At 41.0% G+C, this 18,129-nt stretch overlaps 1 protein-coding gene across 2 annotated transcripts in view; it reads right to left on the bottom strand.

Annotated features, from left to right (window-relative positions):
• Positions 1–18,129, bottom strand: part of CACNA2D1 (calcium voltage-gated channel auxiliary subunit alpha2delta 1) — a 960,240-nt gene that overhangs the window by 163,401 nt on the left and 778,710 nt on the right. The window lies entirely within an intron of this gene.

Below are 18,129 nucleotides of genomic sequence, written 5' to 3'. Positions count from 1 at the left end.
ATGTCACTACACACTGTAACTTGGTAGATGTTGCATTAGGAGGGAAGTTCTAAGCCTGCACCCACTCCACTAGTCCAGCATACCTCTGTTACCTCACTCCCAGTAACAGAGTGGGGTCTCGCCATGCACACAGCACAGACCTCATGTGTGCACTCATTAACTCCTTCCTTCCATTACCTTGTGACTAGGCCATAGATCCCCGTAACACTGGTTCGGATCTGGTTGCTATTGGATAACAACTGCTAGGGAAGGAGCAAGAACATCGACCCCCTTGCTACTGAAGCACCTGTCACCTTTAACACCTAATGACTACTTGCTTGGTGTCTTGAACTTGTGCTTGGTTACTCTTAACAAGTACACTCCTTCTCCTTGTCTTTTGGCATTACCCTTTGTAGGGGTCTTACTTCATACCCCTTTGTGCTTTACAGACCCTAATTCTTTAGATACACCAGAACCAACATGCCCTCCTTTGAATAACTTCAGATCAGCCTCAGATTGGTTATTATAACTTTACTGAACAACTTGTAGCAAAACAGTTCAATATGAAGAACATCTTTCTCCCTAACCTAATTACAGTTGTGTGGCTGCCCAGGCATACCTCCATGAGATGATAGTCCATCTTGGTATTCTCCAAAGCTTGGATGTCTTCCAAAAATCCCAGTGTCTTCAGTGGACTGCAAAACGCAGCAGTCCTGACACACCAAGTCATGAGCGAGAACAGAACCAATCAAAGACCCAGGACCTGAGCTTTTCCCTTTTTTTAGCACAGGTGGGCTGGCTGTGCCTTAAAAGGGCAGGTACTAAATTCACATCACTTAGTCCTTTCCCCTGGCCTGGCCTCGCCTAGCTGCTAATTAACTAAGACCAACATATTTTAACCTGCCTATACACCAGCATTATAAATTCTTAAATGGGTCTCCTTGTTTATGAGGGAACTGGACAGAAACTCATGCCTGCAGATCCTCTGACCCTTGCAGATTAATAATGATTTGAGTCATTAAGTGAAAACATTTTTTTTAGGTTGCTGACATCAGTGCTCCATTTATACTATTGATAATGCAATGGTCATCCAACATGACTGAGCAAACAATCATTTAGATGATTAGGTGTGGTTGTGTAACAAGGCTATACTTTCCAAGTAAGCTCCCAACCAATATTAAATCAATTACATTGTGCTTTGCACATTTTAACTATAAGAACACCAAACATTTATATTAGGGGAAAGCACAAAGTGAAAGATGTTGCTGGGCCAATACAAGTGAAAATTGGTTCTGAAGAATAGACCATAAGGTGCATTTTCAAAGAAGCAGATCCCTGGTGAATATATACTGTAGTATGGCCAGAACTTGTTCTGCTCTAGACTGCAAAATCTCTGATTGTGACAAAGAGAGTATTTGATAGATAGGCAAATTCTTGGAGGTGTACTGAGGAGTGTCTGGTACTAACGTTTATTTCACTCTAAAGTCTTTTTGAAATGTTTAATGGTTAACAGCATCAAATCCAACTATGGCATTTCTGGGGAAAAAGCTCCGCCCCTTTTTTAGGGCATGAGCATTCAGTGTTATTATAATAATGACAGAATGTAGTAAGGGAATGTGTTAAGACTTGATGAAGACTAGCATCTCCTAATGGCACTAAGCTCAGCCAGCCACTGAGGTCACAATGAACTACAAAACCAAAAAAAATCACAGTACTGTAAAATATGCAGCATTAAGTGCTGATGAATCCTTTCATCACATTAGAAGTAATAAAAAAGTGTAACTAGAGCAAAAACATTGTTTCTGCTTCGGATAGAGTAGGATATAGATAAAATCCCTGCCTAAAAAAATTATTTTAATTTGAGAGATTTCTGTTAACTTCCTGTCCTGTATATGGAGGGAAATCTCCTCTTAGACAGCTGTTGCCAGAACAAGTGTCCCCACTGGATGATCTATTCTCTATTTCTGTTCCAGATTTTTGGATCATTCCTTTCATTGAACTCTGGCATCAAGTCTGCCATAAAGAAGTGTTTAACAGGATGCTTAAAAATATCATAAATACAATGAGAAAATATGCATTGAAATAAATAGCAACAGAATTTCATAGCTTTAGCAAAGACAAATAAAGTTTTTTTTTTAACTTTTGACCTTCCCTAGCAAAAGGTCACATGAAAAAAATACATTTTTTGAAAATTGTCTGTGAACACCCCTAGCGACATCTGAATGGATCATTAATTGGAAGAGTATTTGTGGAAAATGAACAGAATGAAAAATGTAAAATGCTAACAGATCTGAATCAACCCTGCACATGACCCAGCTCAGACCTACACAAAACTTGAGAAATACCAGACACATAAGCACTATGCATTTACTAACTGCAGATGATTCCAGGACAAGTTTAGAAAGAATGAATACAGTGCATTAAGCATTGACCTCTGTAATGTAAAGGAGGAAACTATCTTACACAAACATTTAAGTATCAAGTTCTATACTTTTCATAAAAATGTATAATAAATGTAAAGCAACAGCTTTCATGACTATTTTTATAAGTACCGCAGATGTCACTGCACTTGACAAATTAGTACTTCAGTACATCACTTTACTAACCAGCTTCAAACAGATGCCTAATCTCCAATGACATTAGAATTTCAGAGATCATGTATGAAAGCATGTGCAGACTTGCAAAACAGCATAAAGATATAAAGAAATAGAACATATTCTCAGCAAATTCTCAGTTTTATTCATTTTTTTTTTCATAAGTCTTGAATCTGCTTCTCATATGTTTCTAATAAAACGTCCATTAACCTGCTTTGTCTACAAATGCAATTCACTTGATACATTAGGAAAAGTGACTGAAATTGCATTGGTGTGAATAAGTCCTGTAATTACAATTTTAATATATATTAAATATAATGTAATTTATTATATCATCTTACCTGGTGTACTTACTACTCAGAGTAACAGATAACCTACTAATGAGCATCCAAATGCAACTACTTCAAGCCATGGCCAACAAACGTAACAATTCAACCCATTCTGGCACACAGTTCAAACTGGGCATACATGGAGCAAATTTCCTGATCAAACATCTGAATATCTCTCAGTGGGTGGCCCTCCTAGCCACCTCCTGTTCAGGATCCCTCGATTGAATAATTAATGATCCAGGTCAGAAAGTTATCCAACTAACAGTGACTGCATCCAATTAGATACAGCTGCTGTTTGGGTATTTCGATAGCTGGCAGGGCTGACTATCAAAATACAATAGGCACAGCAGGAGAGTTATCCAACCTTGCTGTATAGTTTGGATGGAGGAATTTTTTGAAAACAATCTATATGGTACATCGGCACGAGATAAAACCTGATCTTTTGGAAATGGTTTAATAACATTACTAAATAATGCTCTTAAACTTTACTGACTGGAAATATTTTAGGTGTCTCCAGTGGCTAGCAAAAAGGCATTATTACTGCAAAATGTAGTATATGGTGGTAAGAGTTGGTAGAATTATGGAGCTAGAAATAAGACATCATGGCTAGTTTATACTAGATATTTTCATAGCTTTGTTAAAGTTTAAGTTTAAGACCCTTGTTTAAGTGACAGCTCTACAAAGCTTGGCCTTTCTTTGTAGAGATATCCTCCCAGTTCTTGTTGTATTAGCTATGCATAAACTTTTTCAAGAAATCCAAACAATGGGTTCACCTTATACCTTATATAAATACTCTGCAGGCACCATCCCTTCATTTCATATAGAACTACAAACTAGCACTACAACTATGAATGAAGCTACAAAATATATTTGAAAAAACACAAATTGTAAATGTTAAGTGACTCTGTTGCAAATAAGAAAAAAAAACCTGTTATAGAAAAGATCTTATACTTACCTGCATAATGGCTGTCTCAAGAGCCATTGTAGCTGAAAAAACTTCAGCATTCAACATACTGCCGGGAGTACGCCTGGCCCCATTGCACTTGGAATACACCTGCCAGCTGCTACTTCACTACAGTGTTCTGTAAATACACAGGGCTGGCAGAGAGAACAATAGAAAAATGTGTCTACATGCTTAAAGTGGAAGTAAACCCTCCTACTATTTTCATGCCATCTTGGCTATCTTGGCCTCTGTTTAATCTACAACTGCCATGATGCTACACATGTGATCAGTATGACACCAGCTATTAAATGGTTTGACAGTTGGGTTGACAACACAACCAATGGGAGTGTTACATTTCCATTTTGTGCTAGAAATGTGCCAAATTTTTTTAAACTGTTAAATGGATGGGTTTACTTCCGCTTTAAGAGATTTCCTATCACTTTAGGACTTGATAAGGAGAGCAGAAAATCCCTTTAACAGGGACACAGATGGCAAAAAGACAGGAATTCTAAACCCTGCCTGTCCGATTGAAGACTAAACAAAGGTTCTGGCTGAAATTGGCACCGACATATAGGTATGGAAGGTTTCAGCTGCATTTTTAAAAAAAGTGTCATAGTAAGTAGAGTTTTATTTCACAGTGAGGTTTTGCCATCAGCAAAACAATCATTGTCCCCAACCCATGACCTCGTAGTTGCCAGGAACCGACCCCTGCAATAAAAAGGCTCTATGTGCCAGGCTTTCTTATTACATGCTTGGGTAGTCACTGTGTAGAGTAGCAGTAGATGTCAGGCAAAATGTTCCAGCAACCTGCAATCTTTACCAGGTACTATGAGGAGGTGTGATATTTTGGCCCATGACACCTGTATAATCCAAAATATGATGTCACAATGAGCAGCATGGGATATGGAGGTGTGTTACCAGTGTATGCCAGAGGGATTCTTTTCTTATCTCACTGACCCCAGTGCCAGGGGGAGGGAGGTCTGTTTTTATTTTTATTGTAGTGGTTAGGGAGGGGTCGGGGAAGAAATAGTCTTTTATTATTGACACCAGTGTTAGAGAAGGGTCTTTTATTATTCCCAGTGTCATTTTTTTTTTCTTACTAACCCAGAAGGAGGGGTTCTTTCATTATTCCCACTGATGCAGCGACATTTTCTACTACTTTTGACCACTGATGCAGAGACATTTTTATTTCTACTGATACCAGGGCTTTTTTCTTTACTCCCACTGAACACCGATGCAGGGCTACTTTTCTGATAACCACCACTCCCAATGTCCACTGACGCAGAGACATTTATTAAACCCACTGATGCATGTGTAATTTTTATTTTCCACTGACCACCAACTCAAGGCCTTTATTACTTCTATTTACTATTGTATGTGAATTTATTACTCCTACACACCACTGACATAAAAGCATTTTTTCCTTGCTCTGACTACTAATGTAAGGGCATTTTTTTTCTTATGCTGGCCATACATTATACAATTTTCTTGTTCAATTTCCTAGAGTTAGGTTTAACCTCATAATATATGTCTTGGTAAATCTAAAGGAACATGGTATTATATATGGTCAGCCTTACTGAGTTGTGATGCTGAGCATTTTTTGTTTTCCTACTGACCATGGCCCAGCCCACAAACAGTTTGGTGGATGGTAAACTGGGCCTTTGTTTAGAAAGTTTTGGGAAACCTTATTTAGGTTACACTAAGCATAAAACATTTAGGCTTGGTTCACACTTATGCTAATTTGGATGCGAGTTTGCACGCATCAGTGGCTGCTGCGGAGCGGATCTCACAGAGGTCCTGTCCATCTTTGGCTCCGTTTAAGCTCCGAATTCAGCCAAAAATTCAGGCCTGATTCATCCCTGAAACAAAGAACAGGGATGCACCAGACCCCTGCTGTGAGCCATATCTACATTAGGTGTGAACCCAGCCTTATACTATTATAAACTATTATAATAGTTTATATTATTTACAATATTTATACATATGGCAGTATATATTTACTATATAGTATTATGCTATACTATTTAAACTACATATACATATACATATATATATATATATATATATATATATATATATATATATATATATATATATATATATATATATACACATATATATATATATATATATACACACAATTAAAATGTAAATCTTACTCAATTCAAGGATTTTACACAATACATCCATTATCAAATATATATATAAGAATATTAGGAATGGCTGCCTTGCACATAATACTTCTAATCGGTGGGAAATGTAAAAGTCACCATGCAAATGTTAATACAAAGTAATAAAAAAATAAAATATGACAATAAAAGTAAAAATGAAATATTAATATTAAATATAAAAATACTACAAACACGTCTAATTTTCCAGGCTCAATCCCCTTATCAAAATGCATGACATGTTTATTTTACAGAAAAAAGTACTAATTTCAGTGCTAAGCTATTTTAGGATTTATCATAAGATACTGATGTCTGACCCTCTGAAAAGTTACAGAACTGTCACATGTTCTAGTCACACAAAATTTTACTTCACTGAAATTCTGGCATAAATAACAAGATGTCACTATATTAGATTACAGGAAATATTAATCTTCAGATTGTTGAGGCAAAACATGTATTTGCTGACAGTGTCATCTAGATAAAAATTTACAAGCGTCATTATGGATATCAAATTTACGGGTAGCCCTGATGGCATCATTTGACAGAACATTTGACTCAGAGAGTACACAGTGCTCCTTTTCCTTGCTCCCAGTGTTTGCACAGAGCAGTGAGGAAGTAAACAAAAGATGAACATGTGCCACTTGGGAGGGGGGGATTGAGGGGCGTTAAAGCAAACCTGCATAGGCAAATAGCAGGTTTTCAATAAAGTGGCCCTCCAGAGAGGAAAAAAGGAACAATAGCTGTTGGGGCACAGCAGGGACATTGTTTGCTTTCATTCCTCATAAGTGTCTACATTATCAGTAATGACAAATAATGCAAAAAAGAGCAATATGAAACATCAAATAAGTTGAAATGCAAAAAAAGTGCAAAAGCTATAAATACATTCTTCAAAAGTGCAAAAGTGTAAATTTAACATTCATATACTGTATAAGTTCATGTGTCAACATTCATGTTTTCATTAACCACTTTAGGACCGCTCACTGTGCTGCTACTGCTACACTGCCCTGTGTCCAGTTACGTAGACCTAAGTCGCTGGACTCCTAGCTGTCTCGGCGGCGCGCGTGCTTAGACACAGCGGGAGTCGGGCTGGAGGTGGCGATCACTGCCTCTCTTCCCCGATGTTGGGGAAAGTGTGAGAAGATCTGCCCGCTTGTGTAAACAAAACAGGCGGATCTTCTCTGAGACAGACAGGGAACATAGCTGAACCTGCGATCTCTCTCTCTGTCACAGAACCCCCTCCCCCCCACACACGTCAGTAAGCATGAGGCATACATTTAACCACTTGATCACCAACAGTGTTAACCCCTTCCCTGCCAGTGTCATTATTACAGTAACAGTGCATATTTATAGCACTAATTACTGTAGTCATTGGTCCCCCCAAAAGTGTAAAAGATGTCAGTTAGGGGTCCAATCTATCCGCCGCAAAAAAAATTGCAGATCGCCGCCATTACTAGTAAAAAAAAAAAAACAATAAACATGACAAATCTTTCCAGTAGTTATTAAACGCGATAACTTTTGCGCAAACCAATCAAAATACACTTATTGAATTTTTATTTTTATCAAGAATATGTAGCAGAAAACAAATTGGCCTAAAATGTTAAAAAATGTTGATTTATACATTTTTTTGGGGAATGTTATATACCAGAATGTGAAAAGTATTGTTTTTTTTTTTTTTCAAAATTGTCGCTCTTTTTTAAAAAAAATTAAAAATTGTACAGGTGATCAAATACCACCAAAAGAAAGCTCTATTTGTGGGGAAAAAAAGGATGTAAATTTCATTTGGGTACAGCGTTGCACGACCGCGCAATTGTCCGTTAAAGTGTAGAAATCACAAAATATGGCCTGGTCAGGAAGGGGATAAAATCTTCCGGTCTTAAAGTGGATAAAAATATGCTCATTGAGAATTTTTTTGTCAAAAACATGTAGCTAAATACATTTTGGCCTAAATATATGACAAAAATTTAATATATTTGATATTTTTTAACAGTCAAAGTAGAAAATGTCAATTTTTCGCAAAATTTTTGCTATTTTTTTTTTAATAACGCAAAAAATAAAAAGTACAGAGGTGATCAAATACCACCAAAAGAAAGCTCTGTTTGTGGGGAAAAAAGGACGTAAATTTTGTTTGGGTACAGCATTGCATGACCACGCAATTGTCAGTTAAATTTGTGCAGTGCCAAGTTGAAAAAAGTGGCCTGGTCATTGAGCAGCCAAATCTACCGGGGCTAAAGTGGTTAAAGATATATAGTTCATTAGTAAACAGGAAATTCCCAACACGAAACCTCCACAGTGTGTGATCCTCCAGGGGTTATAATTAATGTAAAGAAAGACAAATCCACCACCATATAGTAGTAGTTACCATGCACCTCTTACCAGAACAGTTGGGCCATAAATTATAATGACCGGGAATGCATAAATTATAGATCTCAAGCTTGACCTCCACTGGGGGGGAATGATTCTCACTTAGCAGTCAGTCATGGTATAATACTGTGATAACACCATCCGCCCCAAGCACTGCCAGCTGACTCCTGGCAATGTCATGTGAGGACATGACTCAGCAAGCAGTGTAGATAGCGCTATCTTTTTTGCTTATATATATATTACCGATTGGTATTACAATTTATAGCAAGCTTTATAACCCATCACGGATTTTACACTTACTTCATCCCTGCCACCAGGTAAACCTTCCTATGCAGTTTTCACAATGAAACCTGCAACGGACTGATGCAGCTCTCCTGGCTCCTAATATGACACTTTCTACTCCTTTAGTAAAGAGAAAGCAGTGTCCTGGGATTTAAATTAGGATTTAACGTAATTGGAAGCCAAATGCTTGCATTAAAATGAACACATTGGAAGAGCAAGAAACATGTCCCAACATAGTTTTGAGCTTGTTAGCTGTTCTTTTCATAAAGTAACAGTCTATGTTGCTAACACAACTAAATATACTTTAAATACTTCTACCTTGTTGTTTCTGGGTAAAGTGTTTTATAAAGTCATTCAAGAACTTATTACATGTTGTAAAATAAAAAGACATCTGATCTTAAACATTTTTTTTGGGGGGGGGGGGGGGGGTTGGAAAATACACCTTAACCGCTTCAATACTAGGCACTTTCACCCCCTGCCTTCCCAGGCCAATATTTAGCTTTCAGCGCTGTTGCACTTTGAATGACAATTGCGCAGACAGAGATTTATTTTGATGGTATTTAATCACCACTGGGTTTTTCTTTTTTTGCTAAATTTTTTTCTTGGTTTTTATTAGAAAATGTTATAAATAAGTAATTTTTCTCCTTCACTGATGGGCGCTGATGAGGTGGCACTGATGGGGACTGATGAGACGGCACTGAAGGGCACTGATGAGGAGGCAGTAATATGCAGCATTGATGGGCACTGATAGTCGATACTGATATGCAGCATTGATGAGGACTGATAGGTGCCACTGATGGGCACTGATAGGTGGCACTAATAGGCGGTGCTTATGAGCATTGATAGGTGGCACTGATGAGCAGGCACTAATGGGCACTGAAAGGCAGCGCTGATGGGTACTGATATCCGGCACTGATGGACACTGATAAACGGCACAGATGGGCACTAAATGGCATTACTTCTGGGCAAAGACTGGCATCACTGATGGGCACTGATTGGTGTCACTGATGGGCACTGTTGGGGCTGCACTGATAATCAGGGCACTAATAAACAGTGCCCTGGTTATCTGTGCAGGTCTCCCCTGTGAGGAAATACTGCTGGTTGGCTCTCTTCTCCTCACACTCTGTCAGTGTAATGCCCCATACACACATGCAGATTATCTGCAGACTTTTGTCTGCAGACTTACCAAAACCATATAATATGAGGTCAAACCTAAACATTTTCAATTTGTATGCAATCCGGCAGGCCCTTGCACTACATAGAAAAGGTAAGTCTGCAGACAAAAGTCTGCAGATAATCTGCACGTGTGTATGGGGCATAAGGAGAGGAAAGCTGATAACCGGTATTTCCTTGCTTACATGTGATCAGCTGTGATTGAACACAGCTGATCACATGGGAAAAGAGCCGCGTCATTGGCTCTTTACCAAGATCATGGATGCGCCGTGTCCTACGGCACGCAATCGTGGTGAGAGTGAGATGACATCATATGACATCGTCCCAGAACAAGAGAGCACCCCACTCACTGTCATTTGTCTATTTGGCAGGCAGGAGGTGGTTAAAAATCTTCCAAACACACTAACATCTATCCATGATGCAACTAGTAGCAAGTTATTCCACACTCTGACATATAATGCTTTGCTCTAAAGCTAGAAAAAACAAAACATTTTTATGAGTAACAAAGGGTTTTTTTTGTAGCTCACGCAATTTGTGTTTCTAAATCTTTTCGGAGAAGTACTAAGTAAATTTATAGTTTACATTATTCTAGGAAACCCAAAAGTAGGAACATAAAAGAAGGCTTAGAAATCTGTGTTGGAGTAAATCTCTACGCTCTTACTCAAGAGGTTTTCTGAAGTCTGTGTATGATAGATAGCCTAACTGCCTTGTATCCACTTGCCTGCATGATATTATCCTGTATAATTTCCGTTCTTTTCCAGGGCCCACACCAGCAGGTGTTAGGAGACTTAATTTAATAGATTTGGACTTCACAGAATTCTTCAGCATCTGGTTGCTTTTTTGTACACTTCTATACATCAAATGCTGATTAATGTGTTACATGCTTCTGAAAACCTATCCAGTAAATCTTTATTTTTCTACAGGTATATAATATGAAATAAAATAATTTAAAACAAAAAAGTACAAAGTGTAAGTAAGTTACATTTTAATGCTGATGGTTGTTTTCATGGACCGTCAAGAAACAGAGTGCAAAAAACTGCAAAAACTTCTGCTTTTTATTTTTTTACTTCTAAATGCTGTACAATATCTGTTTGGCAGGTAATTATTCTCCTGTTGCTTCTGTCCTGTTCCTTATTTTAGTGGCGTCCCTTACTTAGCCCCAATTGAAATACACATAGTCTGTGTGCCAACATAAGATAAACATCTCCCCATCCCGATCTTTAGATAGTCCCGCAATTAGAGTAAAAAAAAAAAAAATGTATGTCAAATCCCCAAATGCTGATCCAATCCATGGTCATATGACACACTAGACCTTTCTTGTAGAATCCTTTTTCGGTTGTCCACACTGTTGCCTCATGATATTGCTACTGCCAATTGGTGTCCATTGTCAGGTTTCACAGGTTCTGAAGACTCATTTGTGGGCATAATAATATCATGAAGAAGGGAGGTTACATGATCAAATAGTAGCAGGCCTAGACTATATCAAATCATCAGCCGTCGCTTCTAAAAAAGGTCACCTCCTACATCTATCAAAAAATTGATGGTTGTAGGAGGGGAGGACAAGGGGGATTAAGGTTGGGCTTTAGGTTTTTGTATTTAAACTAAAAAGCAGAGGCCAGTCAATTCTAAATGTTTAGTCCTTGAATGTGTAATACAGGCATGTCCAACCCGTGGGCCCACGGGCCGCATCCGGCCCAAAATCGCAGGCAATGCGGCCCACCGGCTGCGGAACTCCAGACAGTCTCCCGCCTTTGGCCAACGGCTCACAAACACCCACAAGTGCCGTGCGATCTCCCGGATGCTGCGGGAGACTTAGGATGTCTGCAGTCAGTGACAGAGCCGCTGCTTCCTGTATAGTTCCGGCTCTGACACAGGCTGAGTGATATGAAATGCACTTCATCTGTGACAGGAGCCATACAGGAAGCAGCGGCTCTGCTCTCTACTGGAGCTGCTGCTTCCTTCAGCAGTACCCAGCGTCATGACCAGCAGTACCCGCATGACCAGCATTACCCACCAGCAGTGCCAGCAGTACCCACCAGCATTATCCGCCAGCAGTAACCACCAGCATTACCTGCCAGCAGTAACCGCCAGAAGTACCCACCAGCAATAACCGTCAGCATTACCCACCAACACTACCAACCAGCAGTACCCATCAGAGGTACCCACCAACACTACCGATCAGCATTACCCACAGCATTACCCTCCAGAAGTAATTGCCAGCACCCGCCAGCACTATCTGCCAGCAGTATCCGCCAGCACTACCCACCAGCAGTATCCGCCAGCAGTAACCGCCAGCAGTTTTCGCCAGCAGTAACCGTCAGCAGTAACCGCACCAGCAGTACCCGCCTGCAGTAACCACCAGCAGTCTGCAAAATAAGTAGAAAAGGTATGTGCATTAGCATGTGCAAATTGTTGCAATATGTTTTTTTAATAACTAGTTGTGTTTTGTCATAATATGTCATGTAATTGTTCATACATGTCTGAATAAGGATATGACATTTTCTGGCTGCCTAAGCCACATGTGCTAGGGGTGCAACTAGACCCCAGCATATAACTGTAAATATCCCAGCATGTGCAGTGTTTCTGACTCCTACCACCATGACCACTGCAAATCACTGAAGTGGTCATGGTGGTTAGAGTGTTCCTTTAATATCTCTCAGAAGAAGTAAACCTCTGTATACTGATTCCATTTCATTTGATCATCCTCTAGTTGTGTTAAATTAGTGTGAGGGGGGAGGGGTGGCGACGTTTTATTACTTATATACCTTAACTATGGTATATACAGTATTTTATATGCGGCCCGGTATGGTGTAATACATATAATGTCATTGATTTAGTAATTGTAAATGGGCTGTTCACTTTGCAAGGGAAGTTGCACTGCCCAAGGGAATTTTCTCCAGAGCATAGTCAATGTGGTACCCAATCATTTATGACAAAAATAAAAAAAAAATAGCATTTTTGCCTAAAATGGTTTGAAGATGGAGGTCAGCAAAGCTTTACTTATTCACTAAGCTCTGGGGAAAATTCCCTTGTAACCCCATTATGTCAATCAAATGACATCAAAATCAAATAGTGACATAAGTGTATGTAACTCTTCTTGAAAGAACACAAGGGTGAACTCCTATTTCCAGTACCAGCTTTTCTTTACAGAAAACTCTTGGTACAAAAACCATGAAAGGAACACTCCTTTGCTAAAATCTTCTATGATTCTATTTCTTCTGATGATAGGGAAAAAAAGTGCAGTCAGTGACCGTATATGGAAAAGACACCACTTTAAGCTCTCCTGCCTGCAGGCATAGTACACACAAGGGTCTTTTAACCTAACTTTCTTCTGTCATGTTTTTGGCAAGTGATGAAGTCAAAGATGTATAGGGTAGCACAAAAAGCAGTTTCCAATGCACTATGGATTTTCTGTTACTGCTAATAGAAAAAAATAGCATGTTTAAAAGTGTCTTAACAGATTTCCAGCATAAATTGCAATTGAGATTTGCTAATTGGTAGTATGCAGACAAAAAGCAAGAATCTATGGGATTGATTTACTAAAACTGAAGAGTGCAAAATCTGGTGCAGCTATGCATAGAAACCAATCAGCTTCTAACCTCAGCTTGTTAAAAACCCTGGAAGCAAATTGGTTTCTATGCAGAGCTGCACCAGATTCTGCATTCTCCAGTGTAAATCAACCCCTATGTGTTCCTGCTGTGCAATTAGGAGGCACTGCAGGTAGCATTTTTAGCTAATCCACCTCTTTATAAAAGCCAAGTTGATTTTTTAAAGATTCTGTGAGTTCTTTATACATACAATTGGACATAAAATTGAGACTTCTAATTCCAGTTAATTAACCTTATTCAATAAAGGTTCATAAAATTGTGTTCTCTGATGTCAGTGGTGAGTATAGATGTTCTATCACCCATTAAGGGACTCTTGTTCTTTTGCTATCTCACTGTATACTATAGCTTGTACACTGCACCATCCTAGCCTACATATTTTACCAATATTCACAAAAAAGTCCATATACCCAAGCAGGGCCAGTGCAAGGATTTTTGTTTACACAGGTGAAGGTGCATTTTGGCCCCCAAACCTCACCACCCTCCTGCGACCCCTCTCCTTTCTACATTGTAATTCCCACCCCCAGTTTCCACAGCCACACTGGGACATCGTTCACATTGCGCCCATAATTGTGATGAGGTGCAGCGTAAAGGACGTCTCTTTATATCTCCCAGGACAAATTGACCCCCAAATCCCTGTTGCAGCAAAAATCCTCTCCCCACTTCTAGCACAGATCATCTCCCCCAGATCCTCCCTTCCAGCAAAAAAACCCCATCCTGGGTCAAATTCTCAACCCCCCTTCCTTCCCAGCACAAATCTATTTTCCAACGAATCTCCCATGGCATCACAAATCCTCTCCCTAGTTCTGTCACAAATTCTCTCACCCAAATCCCCCTTTCCAGTACCTTTCTGAGATACAATCAAAATCCCATGCATCAGGACTAACACATTAAAGACTGTTCACATCAGACCTCCGTTAGGGTTACCCAGACTGCATTCAAATGCACTGCAATTGTGATCTACAGTGGGTATCAGCTCAATGACTCCCCAGATGCAGGTTGCAAACTCAGTATGATTGCCTGCACCAGATGGTATGATCAGAAGTACCATGTGATCTATGTGATCTAGTTGCTGTGTGTTCTGTAAAGTAGTGCATGCACAACTCTTGTTGTGGCCTGGCACAGTTTCAGTCCATTCAAATGAACGCACAGCGTCTTCCTGTGTGATTCGGGATGTTAACTGACCCTGAGTCATGGAGTCCAGTGCCTAAAAAAGTTCCAGCGCTCGGCTCCACTAACTTGACTGGCAAGGTAGGCACTAGTGAGGGACAACTGAGGCAATTGCTCCCAAATCTCTAGTGATGTGCCTGGGGTCCCAGACCCCATGATTGTCCCCTCCGCAACAGCCAGCATCTCTTTGAAGTTGAGGTAAGGGGGGCAAATTTGCAGTGATTTAGGGATTATAAGAGGATATTGTATGTGCTAGGGGGTGCTTTGGGAGGGGAGAGAAGAGGGGTTGAATATAAAATCTGACTCCCCCAGCACAAGCCCTCTCCCCTCCCAAAGTGCCCCCTAGCACATACAGTATCCTCTTATTCCCCCAAATCACTGCAGGTGTTTTTCTGTGATAACTTGCCCCCCTTACCCCCCTTCTCTGTGCCTCCTCCCTTGCAGGTTTCATGTAGTATATTGCAGTCAGTACAGACCTTAGATCAGTGTGGGAAATGCAGAGCTGTGTCCATCCTCTTCCCTCTCCTCCTCCTGTCTGTGTACAGTATACTGTATAGGAAAAGAGCAGAGCCGAGAAGGATGAGGGGGCTTCAGTCTGCTCTGCACTGTGTGCCTATTGTGCTAGTATGAGGCAGCAGGGGGAGGGGGGGGGCTGGCCCAAGTCGCTGGAGCTAAGTGCCGGAACTTGTTTGAGGTTAAGATACTGGGCTCAGCTCCTAGAGTATTGGATTGTAATGCACCCCCCCCCTCCTGGCGCCCTCAGGTGGCTGCTTAAGATTCCTTTTGCTTGCACTGGCCCCGTACCCAAGTCCTTACACAAATAGCACAGATTGTATAATACAATACGTATTGTTGTTTATTACTGCTATTTCTATCACTGCTACTAGTATGTACAGTGCCTTGCGAAAGTATTCGGCCACCTTGAACTTTTCAAACTTTTGCCACATTTCAGGCTTCAAACATAAAGATATAAAACTGTAATTTTTTTGTGAAGAATCAACAACAAGTGGGACACAATCATGAAGTGGAACGAAATTTATTGGATATTTCAAGCTTTTTTAACAAATAAAAAACTGAAAAATTGGGCATGCAAAATTATTCAGCCCCCTTAAGTTAATACTTTGTAGCGCCACCTTTTGCTGCAATTACAGCTGTAAGTCACTTGGGGTATGTCTCTATCAGTTTTGCACATAGAGAGACTGAAATTTTTGCCCATTCCTCCTTGCAAAACAGCTCGAGCTCAGTTTTTCTTCCAGAATGGTCCTGTATTTGGCTCCATTCATCTTCCCATCAATTTTAACCATCTTCCCTGTCCCTGCTGAAGAAAAGCAGGTCCAAACCATGATGCTGCCACCACCATGTTTGACAGTGGGGATGGTGTGTTCAGGGTGATGAGCTGTGTTGCTTTTACGCCAAACATACCGTTTTGCATTGTTGCCAAAAAGTTTGATTTTGGTTTCATCTGACCAGAGCACCTTCTTCCACATGTTTGGTGTGTCTCCCAGGTGGCTTGTGGCAAACTTTAAACGACACTTTTTATAGATATCTTTAAGAAATGGCTTTCTTCTTGCCACTCTTCCATAAAGGCCAGATTTGTGCAGTATACGACTGATTGTTGTCCTATAGACAGAGTCTCCCACCTCAGCTGTAGATCTCTGCAGTTCATCCAGAGTGATCATGGGCATCTTGGCTGCATCTCTGATCAGTCTTCTCCTTGTATGAGCTGAAAGTTTAGAGGGACGGCCAGGTCTTCGTAGATTTGCAGTGGTCTGATACTCCTTCCATTTCAATATTATCGCTTGCACAGTGCTCCTTGGGATGTTTAAAGTTTGGGAAATCTTTTTGTATCCAAATCCGGCTTTAAACTTTCTCCACAACAGTATCTCGGACCTGCCTGGTGTGTTCCTTGTTCTTCATGATGCTCTCTGCGCTTTAAACGGACCTCTGAGACTATCACAGTGCAGGTGCATTTATACGGAGACTTGATTACACACAGGTGGATTCTATTTATCATCATTAGTCATTTGGGTCAACATTGGATCATTCAGAGATCCTCACTGAACTTCTGGAGAGAGTTTGCTGCACTGAAAGTAAAGGGGCTGAATAATTTTGCACGTCCAATTTTTCAGTTTTTTATTTGTTAACAAGTTTGAAATATCCAATAAATTTTGTTCCACTTCATGATTGTGTCCCACTTGTTGTTGATTCTTCACAAAAAATTAAAGTTTTATATCTTTATGTTTGAAGCCTGAAATGTGGCAAAAGGTCGAAAAGTTCAAGGGGGCGAATACTTTCGCAAGGCACTGTATCTGCATTTCCTTCATTTGATTTAAAATTGTAGTTGAACAGATGCATAAAATAAATACATTTGGGGGGGGCGTGTCCGGCACGAGCATCGCTACGGTCGTCTTTTGGAGAGCTCCGCCATCCCAGCTCCCAAATCCGCCTCCATCGGCGGCATCTCACGATATAATAGCAAGCCATCCAGCAATCTGAGCTCCCCGCTCCCTCCTGGTCAGTTTGAGACCCCTCTTGGACAACTGCCCTGCAGATAACCGCCCGCTGGAATCGTGGCCTACCAACTAGGCCGAAGCCGCGGCCTCTAGTAGTTACCGGAAGCCGGAGGGCGGACGCGCGGCCGATCGTGTCGCACGCTGCTCGCTCCCGAGTGGCTTGGGCAGTTGGCCTGTTAGCTTTCCACACGGCCAGAGCTCCCCACACACCAGCGAATGGCACAACAACCTTGGAGCCTGGGAGGACAGCGGGGACCAGGTAGGCACAAGATGGCGGCTTTACCAGAAGGCCCCGTCCCGCTCTGGCCCCTTAAGCACCCGCAGCACTGACCTTAGCAACCCCTCACCCCTAGACAGCACCTGCCTTGCCTCACTGTCTGTTGGGTGCAACATCTGAACCCCGGATGTCTGGATCGCAGGCCCGGAGGGACCTCTCCCGCCAGTTTGAGGCTGAGGCCTCCTACCCCAGTGGTCCCCTGATGGCAACCTCTAGTCACCACGATGGCGGTCTGGAGGGTGAGGAGGACATAGCAGATGAACCATCCACCCCTTCCCAGCCAGGACTGATTCCCTCAAACCCGGTCACAGCCCCTGGAACAGCCACAATTTTATCCCCAGCATCCACAGTATCCCTGCTGGAGAGGACCCTGGACGAATTACTTCAGTCACCTCATCAAAGCCTGCCGCAGGGTGCTTCACCTCATATCTCCCAAAATCAACAGGACTTTTCCTACTTAATGTCTACTTTCTCCAAGATGCTTGCCAAAGGCCTGGCTCAAACGGCCTCTCAGATAACATCTGCCATACATGCCGATCTACAAAACATTGGATCCCGAATTAAGGCAATCGAGTTGAAATCAGACCAAACTGTAGCGCGGGTGAACCAAAACTCTGCCCGTCTGCAGGACCTCCATGACCAACTTGATACGGCTCTGTCCAAAATAGACGATTTGGAAAACCGATCACGCAGATACAATTTCAGAATTTGTGGTTTACCCGAATCTGTTAAGGA

Source organism: Pelophylax lessonae (genome assembly GCF_965119305.1).
Source record: "Pelophylax lessonae genome assembly, chromosome: 4".
Lineage (NCBI taxonomy): Eukaryota > Metazoa > Chordata > Amphibia > Anura > Ranidae > Pelophylax > Pelophylax lessonae.
This window is presented reverse-complemented; position numbering and strand designations above follow the sequence as displayed.